This window comes from Rhinopithecus roxellana, chromosome 4 (assembly GCF_007565055.1).
Source record: "Rhinopithecus roxellana isolate Shanxi Qingling chromosome 4, ASM756505v1, whole genome shotgun sequence".
Taxonomy (NCBI): Eukaryota; Metazoa; Chordata; class Mammalia; order Primates; family Cercopithecidae; genus Rhinopithecus; species Rhinopithecus roxellana.
The window spans coordinates 45,109,465-45,123,017 of record NC_044552.1 but is presented as its reverse complement, the minus strand read 5'-3'; the positions used below and the strand labels follow the sequence as shown (position 1 = coordinate 45,123,017).

The following is a 13,553-nucleotide window of genomic DNA, read 5'->3' as shown; positions in this document are numbered from 1 at the left end:
ATATTTTACAAGGGGTTATAGAAAAGTCATATAAATGATTAAATCTGTAAATGCTAACATTCATATTCATCAACAAGACATTATCTATATAGGTGTTTAAGAAAAACATTAGAATATTATCAAATTTGATATTTTGGAGCATACTTATCCACTCCTTCATTTTTGAATTAATTCATTCCATAAAAAATGTTAAATCTCTACTAGGTACCAGAAATACAACAGAAAACAATAAAATGTCTGCTTTTACAGACTCTATATTCTAACGTGGAAAATGAAGAGCGAGAAAATGAATATATGGGCACACATACAGTTATGGCTGGAGGCAAATAATAAAATATGCTGTTATGAATACAAAGGAGAGTCAAGCAGTGGCTATTACTTCAGATTTAAAGGGTGACATTTGATCAAAGCCCTGAATGACAGAGAAGAATAAGCCATGAAAAGACTGAGAAGAGCTTAACAGTCTGATGATAAACAAGCTTTACTTGCTCTTGGAATAGTAAGAAGCAAGAAAGCCTGTGTGGTAGAAGAACAGTGAATGTAAAAAAAAAAAAAAAGGCTTGATGGGTGATTATAGGACAAATCATGTAAGAACTTCTAGGATACATGATGCTTTCTACTTTATATTGTGATGCAATGGTAAGCCTCTGGACCACTTTGAAGAATAAAGGAAGGCAGTCACATTGTATTTTTATTATTAAGGATAACATAGTATGTAATATGCAAAATCAATCACAGCAGAAGGCAAGCAAACAAGGAAACCAACTTACATTTGTCTAGTTGAGAAACGAGGCTGACAAGGTAGGAATAAGATGTTAAAAGACTGTGTAGTTACAACTAGAGTCATCTCATGCAATGCACTATGTAAAATAAGTGTTTTGGAGAATTATTAAAAATTCATTTTGAAAATTTCCCTTTTATATAGTTATTATTAAGACCATGACATAATCAGTAAATATTTCTTTTTGTTCTTTGCTGTTGGTCAGTGTACTAAAATAATAACTAAATTAAGATATGAATGTGACAGTGTTTCACTTTTGCTATGGATAGAACAAAACATTCTATATTTGTTATATTGGAGTAGAGAAAAGGTGATGATAGTTATTAAGTATGAACATGTTTCATATAAATTTATTTATATTGCATTTTAAAACAATTATCTTTTAAAGATCTGACTACTTCCAAAGGTAAGGGGAATATATATTTTGTCTAATAGTTTTCTTCTTTGTTATTCTAGCTTTAACTAAAATTTTTCCCCCAAATGTTTTCAAATGCCTTAAAGAAAAATTCCTAAAACATTCCAATTAGTAATGTTTTTGCATACTATGTATTTGGGCTGTGTGGAATTTGAAACAATTATTTTGGAGTAATATTACATTACTTACCCATGTAGTGCCTGAGTGAAATCTACACTGCATAATTTTTACAAAGTCATTTATAATCATCTTTTTTTTTTTTTTTTTTTTTTTTTTTTGAGACGGAGTCTCGCTCTATCGCCCAGGCTGGAGTGCAGTGGCCGGATCTCAGCTCACTGCAAGCTCCGCCCCTCGGGTTTACGCCATTCTCCTGCCTCAGCCTCCCGAGTAGCTGGGACTACAGGCACCCGCCACCTCGCCCGGCTAGTTTTTTGTATTTTTTAGTAGAGACGGGGTTTCACCGGGTTAGCCAGGATGGTCTCGATCTCCTGACCTTGTGATCCGCCCTTCTCGGCCTCCCAAAGTGCCGGGATTACAGGCTTGAGCCACCGCGCCCGGCCTTATAATCATCTTATCTGTTATATGGTACAATTTCCCTAAAGACAAGTATCTTGAACTAAACTGAATTGTTTGAAAATAAGTTATATGTCTATAATTTCTACTTGGTATGATAACATCAGATTCGTATGTTCTACATGGAAGTACTAACAAGTCACTTTGACTCTTTAAACTGAAAATCACTTTATTCCAACTTTTCAGTCCCTTATATAATTATTACAACCAGAACTATGATAACTGCAAAGAAAATCCATTCATCATGTGCTCTGATACTAAGAATAAACTTTTGATCACTGCCCTGTGGGGGCATGCACCTACATACCATAGCTTGCTGAGGTAATTGTAATGTGGATCACACTGCAGAAGCTGACTCAATTCCTGATCTATAATACATATGGCTTCTCCCTTGTTACTTTTTCATAAAAATAAATTGAATTTGTCTGACATTATTTGCTATCCACAAAACTACTACCTTAGGCTTTTTTAGACATTTGCAATTTGATCAGGCCAGGATTAATTCTAATAACCTTTCCATCAAGAAACAGAGTTAAGTGAAATAGCATTTCCACTGCTATTTCTATTCAATTCTACAATTTTCTTTTGAAATGTTTTGGTATTATTTTGCCCTCCTAATACTTAAAGGAAGTTATCTTGTCTTCTCTGGCATATCTCCATGACTAATAACTCAATACTTGCATTTGTCAAATGCATAGTAACAAAATGGTATATGCCAAACTTGCCTGGGTTTAAAACCAAAGAAAGCTTCATCCATGTCTCTGCAAAAGGACATGAACTCATCATTTTTTTTATGACTGCGTAGTAAACCATCATTCTCAGCAACTAACGTAAGAACATAAAACCAAATACCGCATGTTCCAGAGATCCAGAACAATGTGGGGATGCCCTGTCTTACAACTTCTATTCAATGTACTACTGGAAGACCTAACCAGAGCAATTAAGCAAGGGGGAAAAAAGGCATCCAAATAAGAAAATAAAAAATAAAGTTATTTGCTTGCAGTTGACACGATCTGATATGTAGGAAACCCCTAAAGACTTCACGTAAAAACTATTGGAACTACTAAGTGAATTCAATAAAGTTGCAAAATAAAAAATCAGCATCCAAAAATCAGTTACATTTTTATATACTAGCAAAAACTATCCAAAAAAGAAATTAAGAAAACAATCTTATTTATAAGAGTATCAGAAAGAATAAGATATTTGAGAATAAACTTAGTTAAGCTGGTTCAAGACTTGTACACTGAAAACCAAAAACATTGATGAAATAAATCAAAGACAAAAATAAATGAAAAGACACTTTATAGATTGGAAGAATTAATATTGTTAAAATGTCCATAATACCCCAATAACCTAAGGATTCAGTTCAATCTCTGTCAATATCCCAATGGCATTTTTTACAAAAATAGAAAAAAAAATCCCCAAATTTATATAACATGATAAAAGAACTTCAAATGGCCAAAGTAATTTTGAGAAAATATACAACTGGAGGCATCACACTTCCCAATTTCAAAATATATTATAAAGTCATAGTAATCAAAACAGTATTATACTAGCATAAAAACAGAAATATAGGCTAGTGGAACATAATAGGGAGCCTAGAAACAAATCTATACATGTATGTTCAATTGTTCTTTGACTAAGGTTCCAAGAATGCACATGGGAGAAAAAAAGTCTCTTCAATAAATAGTGTTGAGAAAACTGGATGTCCACATGCCCAACAATAAAATTGGACCATTCTCTTACACTGCACAAAAAAATCAACTCAAAGTGAATTAAAGACTTAAACATAAGATCAGAAATTGTAAAACTCCTAGAATAAAAAGGGGTAAATGCTTCTTGACATTGGTGTGGGGACTAATTTCTTAGCTATGACCACAAAAGCATAAGCAATAAAAGCAAAAATAGACAAGTGGGATTATATCAAACAAAAAGTTTCCAAACAGCAAAAGAAACAGTCAACAAAATGAAAATGTGACCTACAGAATGGAACAAAATATTTGAAAACCATATATCTGATAATAGAATGATATCCAAAATATATAAGGAACTCCCACAACTTAATAGCAAGAAACCAAATAATGAATTCAAAATGGGCAAAGAACCTGAATAGGCATTTCTCCAAAGACGATATGCAAATGGACAATAGCAATATGAAGAGATGCTGGACATCACTAATCATCAGAGAAATGCAAATCAAAGCAACAATGAATTATTACTTCACACCTGTTAGGATGGCTATTATTGAAAAAACAAATGTTGGCAAGGATGTGGATAAAAGGGAATCCTTGTACATTGTTGATAAAAATGTAAACTGGTGAATCCACTAACTATGAAAAACAGTATACAGATTCCTTAAAAAAATTAACCTACCATATGACCTAGTTGTTATGGTCTGAAAGTTTGTGTCCCCCGCAAAATTCACATGTTCAAATCCTGACTCCAAGATGATAGTATTAAAAGGTTAGGCCTTTGGGAGGTGATTATTTCATAAGAATGGAACCCTCATGAGATTCATGCTCTTAAAAAAAGAGGCCTGAGGGAGAGCCCCCAACACAACTTCCCCCAGTGGGAACACAGCTGGAAGGTAAGGAGACAACTACACGGCAGCATCCATAAAACAGAAATTGGGCCCCTACCCAGATACTGAATCTGCCAGCATCAAGATCTTGGACTTCCTAAACTTCAGAGCTATGACACATAAATGAGTAAGTTAAGGGAGCTCATTCACCCCTTCAACCATGTGAAGACACAAGAAGAAAGCATCATCTATGAAGCAGGAAATAAGCCCCCACCAGAAACCAAACCTACCGGATCTTGGAATTTTCCAAGATTTTGGATTTTCTTGGATTTTCCAGCCTCTAGAATTGTAAGAAATAAATGTTTATTGTTTATAAGAAACTCCATTTATGGTATTTCATTATAGCAGCCCTAATAGACTAAGAGACCATACATTTATACATGAGGAATCTAAAATAGTCAAACTCATAGAAGCAAGAAGTATGTTGATGACAGGGACTGAGAGAGGAGGAAACAGGGAAGTTAAGAGATACAAAGTTTTAGCTATAAACAGTGAACAAGTCCTAGAGACCTATTGTACAACATAATGCCTATAGTTAACATTACTGTATCGTTGGCTTAAAAATTTGCTAAGAGGGAAGATCTTGTATTAAGTGTTTTTATCACAAAAATAAATAAATGTAGTGGGAGGAAACTTTTTGAGGTGATAGGTATGACTATGGTATTGGTTGTGTTAATGGTTTCATAGGGGTATACTTCTCTCCAAATTCATCAAGCTGTATACATTACAAAAGTACAGCTTTTTGTATGTCAGCCATATCTCAATAAAGTGGAGGAAATTTTTGAAGGTTTTGTTTTCTGTTACTTTATTTTGTTTTGCTTTGTTTTACAATAAAGGATTATAGAAAAATAGGAGATGCAATTGCCTGGACTGGCAAGTCATACTATATAATTCTTTTATACTAAGAATGGTTCTTCATTTTGCTGAAGTTTTTTAAAAAATATTTTTAATACCTCTCCTATATGTATAGTTTAGTATAGTCTATGACTTCAAAACTCAATATCAATGTAAAGATTATTTTATATTCATTCTGAAAATATGAGTAATATTTCAGTGAAAGGAACTATTTGAATATGTGAATCTTTACTTTGTCAAGTTACTTTCTTAACCCACATGATTTCTTTCCTGCAACAAAATTCATACTTCCTGAACCACATATACTAAGTATTTAACACTGGCTTCCCACACACTTCTAGTATTTATCTGACCTCAAAATAGAACTTGCTTAAGATATTAGAATCCTTAATAGCTATAAAATTAATGTGTTAGGACTGTGTCTGTATTTTGATGCTTAACACAAGTTATTTTGTTGTGATTATATTTCTTTTTACAATTGGCACATTGTAGAGGCTCATATTTTTAAATATAAATGACATAATTACATATGCACAAACACAGAAACCACAATTATCTGTTTATATTTTAAGTTGGTTATTCAAGATGGATTTTAAAATTATATAATATTTCCCCTAAAGTCAAAATTTACATAAATTTAAATGAATTACTTGTTTTCCAGTCATTTCAAACACAATATAGAGCTATATAAAACTAAATATTAAATTATACTAAATATGTACTTCAAGGACCAATTATGTAGAACCTGTTTATGCCTAATTTCTTTATAGAGGATGAATGACTTGGTCTTCCAGATATTTATATTTCTAAAATTAAAAATAAAGAGAAGAGACAAATTTACAATATGTGCAACTAGAAGTTTCTAGTTCTATGGAAATTTTCAGAATCCAGATACATTTAATTATTGAGTACACTTCAAAAATAATCTTTCGATGCTACATAAAAGAACATTTGCATGCAAGATATAATTTTAGAGTGTATTTAAATGAAGAACATGGAATTTGTCTGCGAAGAAAATATTTTTTGTTAATGAAATGAAAATGACCTTGAAATATAACAATAGGGTGGAATGCCAGTATTCAGTGTTTTCAAATTTTTGGTCATCTATAACCAAAATTCAATGAGAGGTTGTAAAACACCTAACTTTTCTTTACGAACATTTTCAGAAGGAACTTTATTTTACAAATGATACGTAACTACCTGATAATTAAAACTCATTATAAATGGAACACGGACAACTTATATTTAAATAATATCACCAAGTAAAGTTTATACTACTTTTTTTCCACTCTGAAATTATACTTTTTTAGTTTCCAAGTAAAAATGCATTTTGCTTTTTGTATTTGAATACAGAACCAAACCTTTAATAATTAGTGTTAATAGAACAGAATAATGCAACACAGAAGAATAATTTTCATCTTCGTTTTAGAAATTTTCATATGAAAATTTAGAGATTATGTATACTATATTATAATAAGCTTCCATCACTTCAAAATCTAAGTCCAGAATAAAAGGGCAAATAGACTACAATTGTCATGAAATAAAAACCTAACATTAATCACAGAATACAGGGAAATGACTTTGCACAAATTTTACCTCTTTGATACTCATGAGAAAGATAGAAATTTTCAAATTTCAGTATCAAAAAATGGGTGAAGAAACATCAATGGTACTTTGCCATGAATATCTGCATTATAACCCTGTAGAATCTGTAACAATTATCCCACTTTCCAAAGAAAGAAATAGGAGTTCAAAGAGCATATATAATACATATTATAAATACATAAAAGAAAAGATAGAAAAAAATGTAACATTTGAGGAGTCCTCAATGTAGTTTTACATTTAATAATGTAAACAAAATTAAACAGAAGCCAATCTTTGCTTAAAAATACCATTTAGAAATTTGTCTTCATATAAAACATTTTTCCAGGGAGTGGGCAATTAAGGTTCATGTTTTGCCACAACTCCTTCTAGGAAGCTCAAAGCTAAGTCTGTCTTCAAATAGCTCTAACTTTCCTCAGATAAGGATTTCTTGCATAATTTTTTTTCCTTTCATCAAATTTACAACTTTGTATTTGTTTTATTCTGCAGGAATATTTTATTTTTATCTTGTACTTGCTTTTATGTAAGGTGCCTCAAATCCACCTCAGAAATAGGTAAGTGATTAAATGCCACTTTAAAATTATTATGGTGCATTAATAATATTAATCCAACAGGCCTTACTAATGCAAAATTTCTTTGAGCTCCCTTTGTGGTTTTTGGAGTTAAATCTGGGTACTAAAATATCTTTGTCACCTGCTAGCTACATGATCTTAAGCAAGTTAGTTAGCCTGTTTACTTATCTTTTTAAAAGCAAGTAAATCTTTCAAATGATGTTATTATAATGATTAACATTTTGTGCATTGCTCTCTGGCAATAATCATTGCATTGTTTTGATATTATCACATCTGTCTCCCTGTATTTTGTAATCTCTTAGCAGGAAGTTTATTTTACCCATCGTTATAGCTTTGGTTCTTAGGCCAAAGCAGAATAGGAAATTATACCTTAAACCTATGTTTTACATCATACAAAAATAAAATGGGTAATTTCTCACAGAACAAACCTTAACTGATAACATGTTAACCTTAAATCTGAACTATGTTGCTAGCAAAACAGATGTCGTAAATCATGGATCTCCCAGACCAACGGTCAGCAGGTCATAAAGTTTAGTGAATACTGGTCTAATGGCACAACCATTTAAGGTACGGAAAGTTGTTCTTGAATATAGAATCATATTTTCCTTTTTATTGAAGGGATAAGAGACTGTCAGATCCATTAATGACAAATCAGTGCTAAATAATTTTAAGTATCTTCACAAGTAATTTTTTTTTTTTTTTTGAGACGGAGTCTCGCTTTGTCGCCCAGACTGGGGTGCAGTGGCCGGATCGCAGCTCACTGCAAGCTCCGCCTCCCGGGTTTACGCCATTCTCCTGCCTTAGACTCCCGAGTAGCTGGGACTACAGGCGCCCTCCACTTCGCCTGGCTAGTTTTTTTTGTTTTTTTTTTTTTTTTTTTTTTTGTATTTTTAGTAGAGACGAGGTTTCACCGTGTTAGCCAGGATGGTCTGGATCTCCTGACCTCGTGATCCGCCAGTCTCGGCCTCCCAAAGTGCTGGGATTACAGGCTTGAGCCACCGCACCGGGCCACAAGTAATTATTTTTGATTATTGAAGTAGAAATAGAGACATTAACTGCTAGACAATTTAACTATGATCCAGGTATATATTTTCAATGATATTAACCATAAGATAGTTAACTGTTTTAATCACTATTCATTTATTTTAATGCGTTGAAGTTACTAAAATTCTGAAACCATCTGATACCCCGATCCCCATTTCCTGTCTGCTTATCCAAATTATAACTACTTCAAGGTTTGGCTTACAGTTCCTCTCTCTCATGGAGTTGTACAGAGTAACTCAGAAATTTCACTCTCTATAAACTCCTATCACCTAATTCATATGTTAAATATTCAGGTTGTACGGTTTTGCTTTTAAGATAAGACCACAATCTGACACAGTGGCCTTGAACAAGTCACTTAAGTTTTCTGGGCTTCTGTTGTTCTTTCCCACCCATTCACCCTAATATGGGAATCAAATCTTATGAGGGGCATCCTAGTATCCTAGTATCTTCTTAAGAATGCAGGCTTTCAGATACAGTATTGTATCTGCCACTTGTTAACTGTGTGACACTTGCCAACAAGATGATGACAGTTATTGCTTTCTAAGCATTTTCTATGTATTAGGCAATGATCAATTCCTGCACATATTCTAGTTCATTTACTTAGTTTACTTAAGTTTTCTGCATCACATTGCTTAATTTAAAATGAGAATCATAGCCTCATAAAACTGTTGTAAGGATTCAATGAGTCCAATTTTCAAAAGTACTTAGAATAGCATTTGGTACACAATAAGAACATGACAAATACTAGCTATTATCATTTTATTTACTTGCATTTGTGGGCTGGACATGGTACTTCACTGAAGTTTTGTATCATTGAAACCAAACATCATGACAGTCAATGTCATGTATTTCACAAGCTTACACCTTGTCTTTAAGTAGACTGTTAATTATTGATGGTATACCCATGATTTACATTTGAATGTGTCCTTTATCAGACTGATACTATTATATAAATGCTAGGAATATCATACATATTCATTTAAATAAGAAATAGGACAAAATGAAGGAGAAAAATGCAACTATGGTGATGATAAGAATAGGGTGTGGTATAAATTTGCTGAAACCATCATCAAAAAAATGTTGGAATCTTTTGGATAGTATTGTCATCTAAAACTAAGCAGTGCTACTTCACAGAAGGCAAGAGGTAAGATTTATTTATTTTTAACTGTGTTGAGACTCAGACACAAATTCTTAAATTTTAATGTTAAGAACTTTAATGGGTTTTTATAAAGAATAAAATATTTTATTGATACTCATTCCATATATATCTACATGTAGTCGTCCCATCTGGGTCCCTTTCTCTGAATGTATTCAGTGTTTTGAATTAGATCTTGCTAAGTTAAATACACATAGATTTCAACACAACAACAACAAAAAATTCAGGACACATATTTCTCTTTGCTGAGCAACCATAATCACATTACAAAAGAAAAGTAACAATCTTATATTGATATTCCACTTTGTGTGTCAGAGTTCCACAGTCCATCATGCTGACAAAGACAACATCAAGTTGCCTTAAACTTGTACCTGGTGCAAGGAATTGCTCAAGTGATTTGTATGCATTATATCATTCCATCTTCATATTAACCCACGACACTATACACAAATATTACGTACATTATACAAAAGGAAAACCTGAATATTAGTTTCCCCAATTGCACAGCAAGGAAAGTAAGAGATTTGAATTATAAAGCACAGGTTCTGAACCATTATATCAATCATTCATATTCTTACTTATGCACTCTTTCATTCAATAATGATTTATTGAAGGCCTACTATGTCCCAGGCACCATCCCAGAAACTGAAAAATGTGGTGAAGCAAAATTTGTGCCTTATTCAATCTTACAGTCTAGTGAGGTAGAAAGTAAATGAATAGGTAAATTATAATGTAATTCAGAGAAGGATTTTTTAAAAGTTTTACTACGTAAGTTTATATACAAAATATTGAACATATTTCTATTATATTTTCATGACTTTTAACATATGCATACAGCCACGACACCATCACTGCAATTAGTATACTGAATACATTCATCATTTCCAAAAATTTCCCTGTGTTCTTTTGTGTGTGTGCTTTGGTTTGTTTTAATTTTGGGGGGAGAAGGCGGTTGTTGGTTCTTTGTGTTAAGAATACTTAAGGTGAAATCTATCCTCTTAACATATTTTAAAGTACACAATACTGTATTGTTAACTATAAGTACTATGTTGCACAGCAGTATATTTGTCTATTTGCATTGCTGTAAAAGAATACCTGAGGCTGGGTAATCAATAAAGAAAAGAGGTTTACTTGGCTCATGACTGCAGATGGTAGAAACATGGTGCCAGCGTCTGCTTGGCTTTTGGTGAGACCCAGAAAGTTTTTGGTCATGGTGAAAAGGAAGAGGAGCCAGCATGTCACATGGTGAGTCAAGGAGCAAGAGAGAGAGGAGGAGGGACCAGGCCTCTTTAAACAACCAGTCCTCAGGTGAACTACCAGACCAAGAACTCACTCATTACCATGGGGATAGCACGAATCCATTCATGAGGGATCTGCCCTCATGACCCAAACACCTCCTACTAGGCTCCACGGCTCCACTTTCAACACTGGGGATTCTATTTCGAAATGAGACTGAGAGAGGACAAATATCCAAACCATATCAAGCAGGTCTCTAGAACTTATCATCTTGTATAATAAACATTATATCCATTGAGCAACAATTCCTCATTTCTCCCTTGCTGCAGCCCCTGGTAATCACAATTCTATTCTCTGCTTCCATGTATTTGATTACTTTACATCTCAGATGTAAGTGGAATCATGTAGTGATTGTCCTTCTGTGACACGTAGCATAATGTCCTCCAGGTCCATCCATGTTGCCACAAATGAAAATAAATGTTTTGAAAAACATATACGGGGGTAACGGCATATAAAATGGTGAGAAGTGAGTGATGTTTAGATAAGAGTGATTAAAAATGGCCTCTTTAAGAAAGTCATCCTTGACCAGAGACATGAATTAAGTATGGGAAATAAATACATGAAGATCTGGGGTAGAATTTTCAAGGCAAATGAAACAGGAAGTGCAAGACATCTCAGGCTGGAAAGAATTTGGTACATTTAAGAAATTGCTAGAAGGGTGATGTGTTTAGTGTGGCATGAACGTGGGAGAAAGGGATAGAAAGTCCACCATTTCTGAGAATAGGTCATTAGAAACACTGTGGTTCCCTTTCACTCTTTCTCTTAGAATACGTGTCTGTAGGCTGGGTGAGGTGGCTCACACCTGTAATCCCAGCACTTTGAGAGGCTGGGGAAGGTGGATCACTTGAGGTCAGGAGTTCAAAACCAGCCTGACCAACATGGTGAAACCCCGTCTCTACTAAAAATACAAGATTAGCCGCATATGGTGGCATGTGCCTGTAATCCCATCTACTCAAGGGGCTGAGGCAGGAGAATTGCTTGAACACGGGAGGCGGAGGTTGCAGTGAGCCAAGATTGTGCCACTGACCACTCCAGCCTGGGCGACAGAGCAAGACTGTCTCCAAAAAAACAAACAAACAAAAATTAAAAAAAGGAAAAAGAAAGAAACAGAACATGTGTCAGAGGGAAGGCAGGTACCATGTCCTGAGAACTTTCAACTAGCCCTATGTAGAGGCCCATGTTGTGAGAAACTGAAGCCTTTTGCTAACGGTAATGTGAGGGAGCCACCTTAGACATAAGTGCTCTCTCAACATTAAGGTTTTTCAATGACCACCGCTTCTTAAGAGACCCTGAGCCAGAACTGTGCATCCAGGATTTTCAAAAATTCCTTACCTATGGAAACAGCCAGAGAGTAAGTGTTTGCCATTTTCAGCTCTTAGGTTTTGAGGTAATTTATTGTGCAACAATAACTAACATCATGAGACAGAATTTTTATTTTCTTTTAAGTGCAATGCTAAAATTCTGAATAATTTTAGCACAGTTTTAATCTGATTTGAGTGGAGACAGGAAGACCAGTTGTGAGGCAGTTGCACTAGACCAGGTGAGATATGCTGAAGAATAAAGTGTTAGAGGTAAAGGTCTACAAATTGGTTGGATTATTTTGAAGGTAGAGGTTTGCTGTAGATAGAATGGAAGTCTAAGAAAAAGGGGGGAAATCAGCAGTGACTCTCAGGTTTTTGGCCTGTGTAAGTAGGTGGGGAGTAGCAACATTTATAGATATAAAAATGACTGGCAGAAGAACAGGCTTGGCTGGGAAAAATATAAGTTGTACTTTGGCTACATTTAGGTGAGACCTAATCAGAGATGTAGAATCAGGAGTTGGATAAGGAATTCTGGAGACTAAGGAAAAAGTTGGGGTTTACATAAATGTTTGTGTCATTAGTACATGATTGATGCTCAAATTTATAGGAGTGGGATAAAGGAAGGAAGATCGCCAGGGACTGAGCCCAGTGATACTCTAATATGTAAAGCTTAGAAAGAGAATGAGAATCCAGCAAATGAAGTAAGAAGGGGCAATGAGTGCAAGAGGAAGAAAATCAGGAAAATGTAAATCACAAGATTCAAGTGCAGAAAGTATCTTAGAAAAAGAAAGAAATCAACTGACTCATCCTATTGAGAAGTATAGTTAAATGGAAGCTGAGTTTTGACTATTGGCGTTGGCAAGGTGAAAGATGCCACGTATCTTTATAAGAATAATTTTAGACACTCATTAGAGTGGATTTATGAGAGAACAGGTGAAGAGGATGTGGCCACAGTATGAAGTTTCCCCCTATACCTCAGTAGGGCTACTCTGGTTCATTGCCTTCCTGAACCTTTCTCTAAATTCTTGAGACCATCGGTACTGCAGTTCCTTCAACCAGATAACATTTTCCCATTTCCTTTTCCATTTGGAACTAAATCCTTTTGTTAAGGTCATCTGTGCTAAGCACACTTCCAGTTGATTTCATCCACTTTCATAATACACATCTACCATCTTTCATCTTTTTAGACAAGCCCAAACTACCTTCCTGGGTTTTATACTTTTTTCAATATTTTACTCTATATTTCTACTCTAAAATGTTTAATACAAATAAAACTCAGTGCATCTCAAACTGTATTCTAAAACCTATTAGCTCGAAAACCTATTCTTTCACTATCTTCTCTTTTACCACAAGCTTCCTAAGTCACCCAAGAACAAC

General features: G+C 34.2%; 1 protein-coding gene across 3 annotated transcripts in view; it reads right to left on the bottom strand.

Moving 5' to 3' along the window:
• The window catches only part of KHDRBS2 (KH RNA binding domain containing, signal transduction associated 2), a 627,085-nt gene that overhangs the window by 510,177 nt on the left and 103,355 nt on the right, over positions 1 to 13,553 (bottom strand). The gene's annotated exons all lie outside the window — the stretch shown is intronic.